Genomic DNA, 14679 nt, shown 5'->3' on the forward strand with positions numbered 1-14679 from the left:
CTAAAGTCACCTTACTGCTGCTGTCCGAAGCAGACTATTTCAAATTACCCTTAAATTCCCAAGCTCAAACACTTAAGAACTTACCATTTGAGCTTAGAACATATCATGGCCACATCATATCTTATTAAATCAACTCATCATGTCCTATTATAATTGAATTTACTCAACGTTTAAACACTTAAAACTTACCTCGGATGTGGTCGAACAATTTCGGCGGCTATTCGATCACTTCTTCCCTTCCCTTATCCAACTTTGGTCCTCTAAGCTCTTGAGCTTAATTTAACAAATAAATTGATTTAATCATTTGAGCATCAAAAGAGGAACTCAAGGTATTTAGCCCATATATACATACATTAGACATTAAAGTCACATACATATGAAATCATAAATCAATTCAACATATTAGCCCACACTCTCTTTTAGCCGATTGTCTAAGCCAAGATAAAAGCATCAATATGCTTGCCTCTAGCCGAATACATGCAACATCAAGAAAGAATGATGCATCCATGGCCGAGTGTCATATTCATAACTTTACAAAAACATTTGCCATGAGCTAGCTTCTATACTTGGTGGCCACTCCAAATATACAAAGATTTTCAATGATAGAGCATTAACATACCTTAATACATCAAAATAATTAAATTCTTCCCATGGCACACTAAAACCGAATATGTCTTATTCAAATATAAATTCTCATATTTCATTTATTTAACCATTTAACCCTCCTATCAAATAATTTTCACAAACTAATCTTAAACTCAAAATCACATAAAATCGTAACACAAAAGGCATTCATCTAACACTTGATTTCCAAATTCTAACATCAAACTCAAATTTCTTAGCTCATCAACTCATGGCCGAACATCAATTATTCACCAAAACAAAAATTAACTCATGGGTTTTAGAGAAAATTAAGTAAGGAATTCAATGATATTAAAAATTAACAAAAACAACCTGAATTTCACCTTGAATTTTTGCTTCCAAATGGCCGAAACTTCAAAGCCACAAAATTTATTTTCTTTCTCCTTTGTTCGGCCTCCAAGATGAACTACATGCATGTTCTTTTTTTTTATGCCCCATACCGTCCATATCAATTGTCTAAGGTTAAATATCATCACAAATACTCCAACTTACAAAACAACTTCAATTCGGCCTTGAAGATACAAACATGCATGGCTTTCCATTTTATGTTTTATAATACTTATAAAAATAATTATCTCACAAATAACTTTAAAATAAACATATAAAGACATCATGCATTAAGCCATTACCATCCATATATTTATTAATGATATAATTGCCATTCAAAACCTCAACATTCTAAAGACATAACACTTTAACATTTTCATGATAGCATGCTTATTAATCAATTGATGCATTTTAATCCTTTTTAATGACATAAAGAAAGAAAGAAAAATATTTACCAAGAGTTTCAAACTACTTGGCCGAATGTCAACCCTCCAAACAACCAAAAAATTTAACTCATGGAATGGATAGAATTTGAACAAATCACCAAAATTATACATAAATTTTCAAGAATTTCAAAGTACTTACCTCTTTCTAAATATTCTCCAAGCCGAAATCAAACAAAGAAATTTTTTTTCTTCTTTCTATTCTCAAGTTACGGCAATGGGGGGGAAAACATGGATGAGACAACTTTGTTCTCATCACCCCTCCCTTTTCATTTCTTTATTACTAACCCTTTATTATATTCTTTCTCCCATAACACACTAACACAACATGTTTCCAACATGTTTCACCCCATAACATTTTGTCCACTCTCATGCTCATGGCCGGCCACTACATATTAGGGGGAAATTGACATGCAAGTCCACCCTTTTTATTTCATGCACTAATAGATCCTTATGTTTTGATCTATCACATTTCAAAAGTGTCACACATAAGTCCTATTGACTAAATTCACATGCAATTTACTAAATCAAAGCTTAAAACTTTCACACATTCGTACTCACATATAATAGTCATAATATGACGGCTAATTATTTTTATGACTCGATTTTGTGGTCCCGAAACCACTTTCCGACTAGGGTCACTTTAGGGGTGTCACAATCAAATTGTTATTAAATTATTTCAAGTCAAATTCCATAAGAGCATATACACATATTTCATATAACATCAAGCATTAAATACACGATAATGAAATTGCTGAATTACTTACACATAACTTACCTCGGTCCCAAAATATCGCTAACTTTACGTTTTAGTCCAAAACCTTACTTTTCCCTCGGTTTAGGTCCGGATTCTGTTTTTCTTGATCTATAATAACCAATTCCACTTATTTAATTATCACATTGCCAACTTCAGTCCATAAATCACAATTTGGAAAAAATTATAATTTGCCTCAAGACTTTCACAAAATTGCAATTTAGTCCCTAGGCTCGTATATTGAAATGTACTCATTTCCTTTACTACCCAAGCCTAGCGGAATATTTTTTATACTCATAACAGCCCACATTACTCATCAAAATAGATTTTTATCACTCAATTTATACTTCTTTCAATTTATTAGGTGTTTTCATGCAAAATCATTTAACAAAAGATGTTCATCATACATCAAACTCATATATTCTCTTATAAAACATCAAATAACATGCATGTGACACATGGGTAACATTTTGAACACAAATACTAGCTCAAAATATGGGTAGAAATAGATAGATTAAGCTTCAAGGATTTCGAAAATGCAAAGAACATTAAAAACGGGGCTAGGATTGACTTACTATCAAGCTTGGAAAATTTAGAACCCTAGCTATGGCTTCTCTCACTTTTCGACACCCCTTGAAGAATATGGACAACATTTTCACTTGATTTTTCCCTTTTTAATTCATTTAATTACCAAATGGCTAAAATACCTTTAAAGCCTTTCTTTCAAATTTTTCCTATGCATGTCTATTATTGTCCAAACTTTTAGAAATTGGTCAAATTGCTAATTAGGACCTTCTAATTAATAATCCAATGCGATTTCATGCTTAAAGCTTTTAAAACACAAGTTTTGCATCTTTTTCATTTTGGTCCCTAAAGTTCAATTGGACATTTTATGCACAGAATTTCTTCATGAAATTTTTACACAAGCATGCCTACCTATCATGGACCTCATAAAAATCATAAAAAAATTATTTCTATCTCAAATTTGTGGTCTTGAAACAATTTTTCTGACTAGGCCCTAATTTGAGATGTTACACTCGTGGCTATGTACAATTTGAACAATAATCCATTATAGGCCAACAAATTTGGCCACATTAATAATAACACATATAACCAAAAGACCAAGTCCCTATACATGCCATAGACTCAAACTACTTGAATTCATCAATACCCGTAGTGATAGCTTGATAGTGTGATAGAATCTCTGGAGATCTCCAACCCGAGATAGCTTAATAACCCTATAAGATATGGGAAAGGAAGGGGGTAAGCTATATAGCCTAGTAAGTTCATATGTAAATAATAAGCAAATTCTGCCATAAATTTACCATTCTAATAAAATGTTTACAATATAGTATAAATTTCATTAAGTCTCGTAATCATAATTTATTCAATCACATTGATTACCCTTTTCAATTCATGACCATGATTCAACATGTCTTGGCATTAGCCTGGCAACCGTAATCTTTCCCATTATAATATGTTACATCAATTAACAAATCATTTCAAACTTCATGGTAAACATGCACATTAATTATATATATACAAATTTTCAAACATATAACTTATCATCTTTCAATTTTCTAAGCTCTTAACTTCTCATACTAACATAGCCATCTTTAGTGAATAATCATGCCAATCTTTTCTTTTTGCTCATATCTGATGAATCATTTTCAAGTGAAATACAACATACCACATTTCAATTCAATTTGGCCTAAAAGCCTAATTTATAAACATCAACAATTCTTACCATACATATATATACATAATAAACCGTAATTTATACATATTTTTATCCCATGCTTAACGCATTTTATGGATGATTTTTCCTTAGAATTGGTGAATTCGATGCTTCTAATGCCTTAATTTCATGTTTTATACTTAGGTGAGCATAAGAGAGCGAAAGGAACGAGAAACAAGCCAAAAACGGAGAAAATGGGCAAAATTACGAAATCAACACGGCCTGGACTTCCTCACACGGGCAGACCACATGGCCGTGTCAATTTGGAAGAATCGAAGCACGACTCACTTGGGTGTGTCACACGGGCATGCCCCTGCCGAGCCCAAGTTGAGTCCAATTCGAAAAAGACTAATTTTGAGGGTTTTTAGGCATTCTAAAGCCTATAAATACCCCCTAAAGGAAGAGAAGGGGGACACAGAGAGATAAGGAAGGAGGGAACTGCTCAAGGGAAGCCGATTGATCCATCTCAGAAGCCGGATTGACCATCAAGACTGAAGATCTCCCCTCAATTTCCCTTCAGGTGTTTTGGGTTTTCTTTATGTTTTGTATTCATTATTCTTCTGAGATGTTTTCCTTTTTAATTATGAACTAAATCCCCTAAATACCTAAGGGGAATGAAACCTAAAATGAATCTTGTTATTATTTTCTGAATTGTATGATAAATATTTAACTTGTTCTTAATTATGCATTCTTAATTCTTGTTTTGATATCCCAGGATACTAATTCAAGATAAGCTCTTGTTCAGAGGAGGAATAGACCCTGTCTAAGAGTACTTTTGTCATAATTAAGCAGAGCTGATTGTACGCCTAGACATAGGGTGACAAGATTTTGCCAAATTAGGGTGAAACCTAAAAAGGGGATCCATAGATCGAGTTAGTGCAACCCTAGGGTGTTAATTAGAGAAAAGTCTCAATTGTTCAATCTAGGGATTAGACGTTATTAGTCCCGGGATGGGTGGTCCGGGATAAGTTAGGGATCTCTACGGGATAAGTTAAATGAATAAATCGTCCGATTCGGAGCCAGAATAACAAGTAAAGTCTAGGTGGATTTTTCCTTAGGTATTGTCTTAATTCAATCATTTTCCAAAAGTAATCCCCAATTCTACTTTCTGTGAATTCTTAGTTTAATTAATTAGTTAGTTAAAAAAAACCCCCTTATTCTTAGGCTAGATAATAAAAAGACATTCATTACTAGTACTTTTAGTTCCTTTGTGTTCGACAATCTGGTCTTGCTAAAACTATACTACTGTTCGATAGGTACACTTGCCTACATCGTGATAATAGTTAGTTCCAAGAATGATTCTTTATAAATATTTAAAACCTATCACACGAAAATCGTGATCAAGTTTTTGGCGCCGTTGCCGGGGAACTAAGGTATTAGGAACGCTCAATTTTTATTATTTTAGCCATTTATTTTTCTTGCAATTTAATTTTAATTTAATTTTTATTATTATTTATTAATTTACTTTTTCTTTCTCTTGGTAGGTTTATATAGTTAATGACTAGAAGAAACCCGTCAGGATCACTACTTTTTGACGAAGAAATCGATCGCATAGTTCGCAGAAATCGAAGTGAAATAAGGTGCAGCTTAAGATACACAGAGAGCGAGCAAGAGGACGATACTCAAACCCCAACCAAAGAGATGGATGAAAACCAAGACAATCAGTTACCTCTTGCGATACACGTTGAACTAGCAAATCAGAATCCTACTCCTCGTACTATATATGATTATGCTAAACCTACTTTAACAGGAACTGAGTCAAGTATAGTAGGTCTGCTATTACTGCAAATAATTTTGAACTAAAACCTAACACTATTCAAATGATACAACAATTTATTTAGTTTGATGGTTTGCAGGATGAGGATCCGAACACTCACTTGGCAAATTTCCTGGAATTCTACGATACATTTAAAATTAATGGTGTTTCTGACGATGCCATTCATCTTCAGTTATTCCCTTTTTCATTACAGAACAAAGCTAAACAGTGGTTGAACTCGTTACCACGAGGGTCAATTACTACTTGGGAACAAATGACCGAAAAATTTCTATTAAAATATTTTCTGTCGGCTAAAATGGCTAAATTACGTAATGATATCTCTTCATTTGTGCAGATGGACTTAGAAACTCTTTACGATGCATGGGAGAGATACAAGGACTTACTGAGAATGTGCCCTTACCATGGGTTACCGCTTTGGCTATAGGTTCAAACATTTCATAATGGCCTGAATCCTTCGACTCGACAAATGGTTGACGCAGCTGCTGGCGGAACCATCAATAATAAAACACTTGGAAATGCTTATGAGTTTATTGAAGAGATGTCACTGAATAACTATCAGTGGCAAGTCATGAGGACTAAGCCAACTAAAACAGCAGGTGTTTATAACATCGATTCAGTTACTATGCTGTCAAATCAGGTAGAACTTCTAAATAAAAAGATTGATTGTTTACTTGGTTCTACTCAGGTACATCCAATAATGAGGTGCGAGACGAATGGAGGAGGAGCATGCACAGAGTATCAACCCTTCAACTCTAGCATCGAGGAGGAACAAATTCAATATATGGGTAATAATAACTCTAGATCCCAAAATAACCCATATAGTAACACTTATGATGTAGGTCGGAGGAACCATCCCAATTTCTCGTGGGGCGGTCAAGGAAATCCAAAACCACAACATCCTCCGGGTTTTCAACAACCACCTTATCAACAGGAAAAGAAACTGAACCTTGAAGAGATGCTATCTAAATTTATCTCGGTGTCAAAAACTCGTTTTTATAACATCGAGACAGCACTTAAAAACCAACAAGCATCGATCCAAGGGCACAAAACTCAGATAGGCCAGCTTTCCCAACTAATCTCCGAGCAACCACAAGGTAGCTTGCCAAGTAATACTGAACCCAACCCAAGGGAACAACACAATGCGATTAATGTTTAAGATGAAGAAGGATTCGTTGAGCCTGAGCCAGAACCGAGGTAAGAAACTGTGGTGAGCAGAGGTCAAGGTGAGGTAGGTCATAATAAAAACAAATTAGTGAATGTTGAATATAAACCTTATGTGCCATACCCCAACGCGACAAGGAAAGACCGCTCAGATGAATAATTTGGTGAATTCCTTAAACTCTTAAAAAAATTAAATATTAACTTACAGTTTATTGAAGCTCTATTATAGATGCCAAAAGCAATGAAATTTTTAAAGGAGCTTTTAGCAAATAAGCTGAAGTTGAACGAGGCGTCGCATGTAGAGCTAAACGCAGTTTGCTCAGCTGTTCTACAGAATGAACTAGCCAACAAACTAAAAGATCTAGGGAGTTTTACGATTCCTTGGTTAACTGGTAGTTTATATGTTAATAATGCATTAGCTGATTTAGGGGCTAGTATTAACGTCATGCCCTACAAAATGTTCAAACAATTAGGTCTTGGGAAACCCAAACAGACTAGGATGAGTATTCAATTAGCCGATAGATCTGTTAAATATCCTAGGGGCATTATAGAAGACGTACTTGTGAAAATAGATAAATTTATATTTCCTGTTGACTTTGTTGTGCTTGACATGGACGAAGATGTGGAAGTGCCCTTAATTTTAGGGAGCCCATTTTTAGCCACTGCTAGGGCTGTAATCGATGTGGGTACCGGTAAATTTGTGCTTAAAGTAGGTAACGAGGAGATTATCTTTAAAATTTATGATGCTATGAAGTTTTCTAGGGAGCAGGATGATTCATGTTATTTTATTGACTCTATTGATCATACTACTCAAGACTCTTTTTAGGAAATTATATAGAAAGACACGACAGAACTGTATCTAGCTCAAGAAGAGGAGACAGATGATGAACCTAATGAGCATTCTTCAAGACATGTAGAATATGAGGGCATTAAGATAAACGATGAACTTAAGCAAAAATCCTCTATTGAAGAGCCTCCCAAACTGGAACTTAAACAATTACCAAACCACTTGGAATACGCATTCCTTGGAAATAATTCTACATTACCAGTTATTATTGCTTCTAACTTGCAACCCAAGGAGAAAGAGGAATTAATCCAAGTATTAAAAGAACATAAAAAGGCCATAGCTTGGAAAATTTCTGACATTAAAGGAATCAGCCCTTCTTTTTGCACCCACAAAATTTTGATGGAAGATGAATACAAATCGTGTGTGCAAGCTCAAAGACGACTGAACCCCAACATGAAGGAAGTTGTTAAAGCCGAGGTAATTAAACTTCTAGATGCTGGAATTATTTATCCTATTTCTGACAGTTCTTGGGTAAGTCCAGTGCAGGTTGTCCCTAAGAAAGGAGGCATGACGGTTGTAACCAACGAGAAGAATGAATTAATCCCAACAAGGACAGTCACAGGATGGAGAGTTTGCATTGACTACAGGAAACTGAATGATGCCACAAGAAAAGATCACTTCCCTTTGCCATTCATTGACCAAATGTTGGAAAGATTATCCGAGCACATGTACTACTATTTTTTAGATGGACTCTGTAGCTACTTCCAAATCCCAATAGCTCTTGAAGATCAAGAAAAGATGACATTCACATGCCCATATGGTACGTTCGCTTATTGTAGAATGTCTTTTGGATTATGTAATGCTCCCGCCACTTTTCAACGTTGTATGATGGCCATCTTTGACGATCTCATGGAAGATATCATGGAAGTATTTATAGATGATTTCTCTGTATTCGGTAACTCTTTCCATCTTTGCCTTAAAAATTTAAAACGAGTTTTAATAAGATGTGAGGAAACGAACCTTGTGCTTAACTGGGAGAATTGTCACTTCATGGTTCAAGAAGGTATTGTACTAGGGCATAAAATTTCTAGTAAAGGGATTGAAGTGGACAAATCTAAAATAAAAATAATCGAAAAATTACCCGCTCCTAGTTCAGTTAAGGCTATTAGAAGCTTTTTAGAACATGCTGGTTTTTATAGAAGATTTATTAAGGATTTTTCTAAAATAGCTAAGCCTTTGACTAAATTGCTAGAAAAAGATATACCTTTTAATTTCAATCAGGAGTGTTTAGAAGCATTTAATACTTTAAAGGAAAAATTAATTAATGCTCTAATCATAATTGCACTTGATTGGAACTTACCATTTGAATTAATGTGTGATGCGAGTGATTTTGTAGTAGGTGCAGTATTGGGGCAGCGAAGAGACAAGCATTTTCAACCTATCTATTATGCTAGCAAAACTTTGACAGCTACACAAGAGAATTATACTATTACTGAAAAAGAATTGCTAGCTGTGATTTTTGCTTTTGATAAATTTCGATCATATCTCATATTGTCTAAAGTTGTTGTTTACACTGATCATTTCGCCCTTCGCTACCTTTTAACTAAAACTGATGCAAAACCTCGACTTATTCGATGGATTCTCCTGTTGCAGGAATTTGACTTGGAAATTCAGGATAAGAAAGGAGCTGAAAATCTCGCGGCTGATCATCTGTCCAAGCTTGAGAACTCCAATACCAAAGAACTAGATGAAGTTGAAATAAATGATTCGTTTCCAGAAGAACAATTTTTCACTATATATAACTCTGAGGTACCTTGGTTTACAGACATCGCGAATTTTTAGCCGTTAACATTATCCCAAAAGGGTTAACACACCAGCAAAAGAAGAGATTCTTTAATGATGTGAAAAACTACTTTTGGGACGACCCCTTTCTTTTTCGCAGATGTGCAGATCAAGTCATTAAAAGATGCGTTACAAGATCAGAAATATAAAAAATACTGGAACATTGCCACTCAGGGCCAACTAGAGGACACTATAATGGAATTAAGGCCGCATATAAAATACTTGAATCAGGTTTTTACTGGACCTCGTTATTCAAAGATGCTAACAGGTACGTTACTTCATGTGACAAATGCTAACAGACAGGTAACATATCTAAACATGATGAAATGCCTCAAAACTATATACTTTCATGTGAAATATTTGACATTTGGGGTATCGATTTCATGGGCCCATTCCTCAGTTCATTTGGGAATAAATAGATCTTAGTAACAGTTGATTATATGTCCAAATGGGTGGAAGCCCAAGCGAGACCTACTAATGATGCTAGAGTGGTAGTACGTTTCCTTAAGAAACTCTTCTCGAGATTCATAACACCTAAAGCAATTATCAGTGATAGGGGCACTCAGTTTTGTAATACCCAATTTGAAAAAACTCTTAAGAAATATGGAGTTCATCATAGAATAGCCACCCCATACCATCCTCAAACTAATGGACAAGTTGAAGTAGCAAACCGAGAAATCAAACGGATCCTTGAAAAAACAGTAGAGTCAAACAGAAAAGATTGGGCAATAAAAGTAGATGATGCCTTATGGGCTTACAGACTTGCTCTTAAGACCCTCATAGGGACATCACCTTACAGACTTATTTATGGAAAAAGTTGTCATTTACCATTCGAACTAGAGCATAAAGCTTTTTGGGCTATTAAATTTTTAAACCTTGATCCCGAACTTGTAGGAAAAAATAGGTTGATGCAGCTAAACGAACTTGATGAGTGGCGAGCCAATGCATACGAAAACTAACACCTATACAAGGAAGCAACAAAGCGGCGCCATGACACTCGTTTAAAGCAACGAAAACAATTTGAAGTTGGAGATCTTGTCCTCCTATACAACTCAAGACTCAAATTGTTTCCTGGGAAACTTAAATCACGATGGTCAGGACCTTTCATAATTCAATCTGTTCTTCCATATGGCACAATAGAGGTAAGTCACCCATCACACAATACTTTCAAAGTAAATGGACATCGTCTCAAACTTTATAATGGTAAGAATTTTAAAGACGATGGAAAGGAGCTACGACTCCACAAACCGCCCTGAATAAACCAACAAGGTAACAGTCGAGCTTAGACTATAAACAAGCGCTTCTCGGGAGGCAACCTGAGTACTAACAGTTTTAAGGCTTAGTTTGGATGGGCGGTGTGTTTACCTCCGGTGAGGTTAAAAACAACGGTGGTGGTGAGATTAGTTACTGTAGCGGTGAGATTGGATACTGTAGCGGTGAGATTAGAAACAACGGTGGAGTGTGTGTTTGGATTCAAACGCAGCTGTAACAGTGAGGTGAAAATAAAAAATGACTATTAAGGACATTATATTAGAATTGATATATAATAGAAGTTCTTAAATTGTTTTACTTATATAAAATTATTAAAATATGTGAATTTATAAATTCATTTAATAAAATATTAAAATGTATGTATCTTCCAATATTTTATTATAAATATTTTAATGAATTATATAATCAATTTAAATTATTTATTAGATAAAATGATAATAATTTTTAATTTTTTATAGTTAAATATTCTTTTATAACAATGATAAATATTATTTTCACAAATAGTAACATTATACTTGGATCAAATTTTGAAGTATCTAAACGAATGGTTTTTAATAAAATATATATATATAGTAACATAAGACATAACAAGTTTCATTATTACTAGAAATTAGGTTATGATACAAAATTGTTTTTACAAATATTGATTCATTAAACTATTTGCAATGGTTTCCCTTAACATTGCAATTTCAAAGTCACTTTCACTGTTAGAAGAACTCGATTCATCTCTATCAAAATGGCCTGAAGAGATTGGCATGTCGGGTATATTCTCAAATTGTTGAAAATCCTCATCATTTGACCAAGCATGTCTTCGAATGTAATTATGCAAAACCATTGTTGCAATAACTATTAAAACTTGCTTGTCGAATGAATAGCTTGGAATATCTCTTAATATTGGCCATTTTTTTTCCACACTCCAAATGTCCGTTCAATCACAGAGCGTAACGAAGAATGGGCATGATTAAAAATATTTTTTTTCCAGATGCTCGATGATTACCTCGATGAAAGTCAGGTAAATGATATCGTTCCCCCCTATATGGACCTAGAAAACCTGCCATTTGTGGATATTCTGAATCCACAAGATAATATTTTCCTACAAAAAAGTAAAACATAATATCAAGTTTAAAAAAAATTAAAAATTTTAATATTGTTTTTTATGTAAAGATTAATTAAAAAGAATTAAAGTTCAACCTGGTGGAGGGTGTGGAAACTTTAACTCTTGTTTTCTAAGTGCTTGCAAAAAAATTCTACTATCATGTGCTGTTCCTTCCCAACCGAGAAATGCAAAAATAAAGCACATGTTGAGGTCACAAACTGCCATAATATTTTGAGTTGGTTCACCTTTCCGTCCGATATAAGGTATTTGACAAGAAGGCGAAATGCATGCTTTTATGTGTGTGTTCCATCTATGGCCCCAATACAATCCTTTAAAATAAATATAGTAATGAGATAAAACTTAGAAATAATTTATATTTTAAAAATATAAAGATTGTGTAAATTTTACCTTAAAGTGAGGCCAATATCTTGTATCATGTCGAATATGGTTCGGTACTTCCTCGAATTGACCTTCAGTGGGTTTAATCGTGTTTATTCCCATTCGAGCAAATATGTGTAACATATGAGTAAAAATTCAACTAACAGTTTCCCCAGATAGTTGAAATCGTTCTACTGCATTTGAATTTGATTCTCTATTTCCAAGAATATACAATGATAATGCTAACTTCTCCATCGCAGATACATTCCCATGCTTTAAGCCATAATTGGTTTGCAAATCATGCAACAAGTTGTGAAATATATTTTTTGGCATCCTAAAACTATTCATGCAACGACCATCATGCCCATTTAATACTTCGTCCACCCACATTTGACCTGTATAATTTGAATCCATACACGGTTGCTTAGTGAAATAAGTTTCATGGTGTAGCAATACACTGCTTAACACTTGTTCTTCCTCTTCATGATAATTGTTGTGCTCAACTTGTGTAACAATTGTGGCTATTCTTCGTTGAGTTTCTTCACTTAATTCAGGGGTATTGTAATTCATATAAAAACTATTATACATATTGTTAAATTCATCCATAACCTGAAAAATTAATCAAATGAAAATAAATTAATAACTTGTGACATTCTATACAACATAAAAAATTGAATAAAAGCATAGCTAAAAATACCAAACATAAAAAATATCATACATTAGCTTTACATATAAAAAAGTAGATCATACATTAGTTTTGCATATAAAAAAGTAGATCATACATTAGGTTCACATATAAAAATGTAGATCATACATTAGTTTTACATATAAAAAAGTAGCATAGTTATATTACAATAATAATTCTAAGGAGCTTATGGTGGAGGTGATGGATGGTATGGTTGGAAGGGAAATGAGGATGTTGCTACCAAGGATGAAAATGATGCAATTGGATTTTGTTCAACATACTCACGTCGAAGCCACCAAACCCTAACATCTAGATCTAAGTTCAAAAACACTTCTCGTTTCACCGGTATTTGGAACATTTTAATGGCAAAATAGTACAATTCATCTTTTTTTGGAATTTCATCTCCCAAATCACGCAAAGCATCCATTGCATTTGAAATAGTATATTTAGAGTGAGGAAAAACAATTTCATTCACTGACTTCCTTAGACTAGCCATGCTCTCACACAGTTTCTCAATATGAGTACCCAATGAATCTCTTGATGATTTTCTACTTGAACTTGATTTTTTTCCTTTACAGTGTACAACCCCAAGTGTTTCCTTTCTTCGATTAGGAGTTTCATGAGAAGGGTTTGATGGTACCTCATTAGGAGGGATACTTTCATTCTCATTACTATTTTCATCTGAATCACCAAATCCCTCGTTAGGTGTATCATCTCCCATAGGAACCCCACTTGGAAGAACACCAGACGAAGGTGCCCATGCATTCTCTCTAGTGGCTACAATGCCACCAAACATTTGCCACATTAAATCATTCAATCGTGGTTCAATTCCTTTCTTCTTAAATCCTTTAAAATCAGGATTTTCCTACATAACATGTTAAATGTTATACTCAGATATTTATATTTGTAAATTATTAATTTCACTAAACTTTATGCATTAAAATAATGATAAAGTTAATACTAACCTGTATTTTTTCAGCCCACCATTCTTCGGTTGCATCGACCGTCTTTTTAGATGGACACCATCCAATACCTGTAGATTCCTTAAGCAACTCCCTCTATAACCTCCATTCCTTTTTTAATGTACCCCACATGTTTTTCAATTGAGGTTTTCCATAATTTTTTTGAGTTTTTGCTTGAAAAAGAGCAATGACATTTTCCCATCCTTTTGAGTTTAGATGAGTTGTCGGTCTATTACCAACATTGACTTCATTCATGCAAAGTTCACAAAATATCAATGTCAGCTCATCATCCCAAATAGCTTTTGTTGCTAAGGTACTATCTCCCTCCACAAATTTTCGTGTCTTTACCATCTATTATCATTATTTTGATTTTAAATGTCAACCAACATAAAACCATAAATATATAATTAGATATAATAATATAGTTTCATAAAAAATTAAGAATAACAGATCAGAAAAAGATGAAAGCCATAAGATGAACAGTAAAGAAAAAATTCTCAAAGATCCGTGGTAAACAATAACGGGGATATAGAAAGGATAATTGATTATGACTATCTTTTCAAAAGTGTAAGCAAACTTGAGCAGTTTGGTTTTTCTTAACAACACTAGTCATCAAATTTTTACATTAATCTAAAAAAAAAAGCATGCATTTAATCACTCAAGGTTATGACATCAATCTCATAGTATAACTAATTATTTATGATTATTTGCTTTTAAAATTTTAATAATAAGCTATTATTTGTTAAAAATATAAGAAATAGGTATGATTTTGAAACAATTTAAAATAATTAAAAAGAAATTTAATTTAATGATCA

General features: G+C 33.8%; 1 non-coding gene across 1 annotated transcript; it reads right to left on the reverse strand.

Moving 5' to 3' along the window:
- Nucleotides 1-5982: 5982 nt before the first annotated feature.
- Nucleotides 5983-6089, reverse strand: LOC121212779 (small nucleolar RNA R71). The gene has a single exon (XR_005908153.1). It is a non-coding gene; the product is annotated as a small nucleolar RNA R71 (small nucleolar RNA).
- Nucleotides 6090-14679: the final 8590 nt, after the last annotated feature.

This window comes from Gossypium hirsutum, chromosome A13, assembly GCF_007990345.1.
Source record: "Gossypium hirsutum isolate 1008001.06 chromosome A13, Gossypium_hirsutum_v2.1, whole genome shotgun sequence".
NCBI lineage: Eukaryota > Viridiplantae > Streptophyta > Magnoliopsida > Malvales > Malvaceae > Gossypium > Gossypium hirsutum.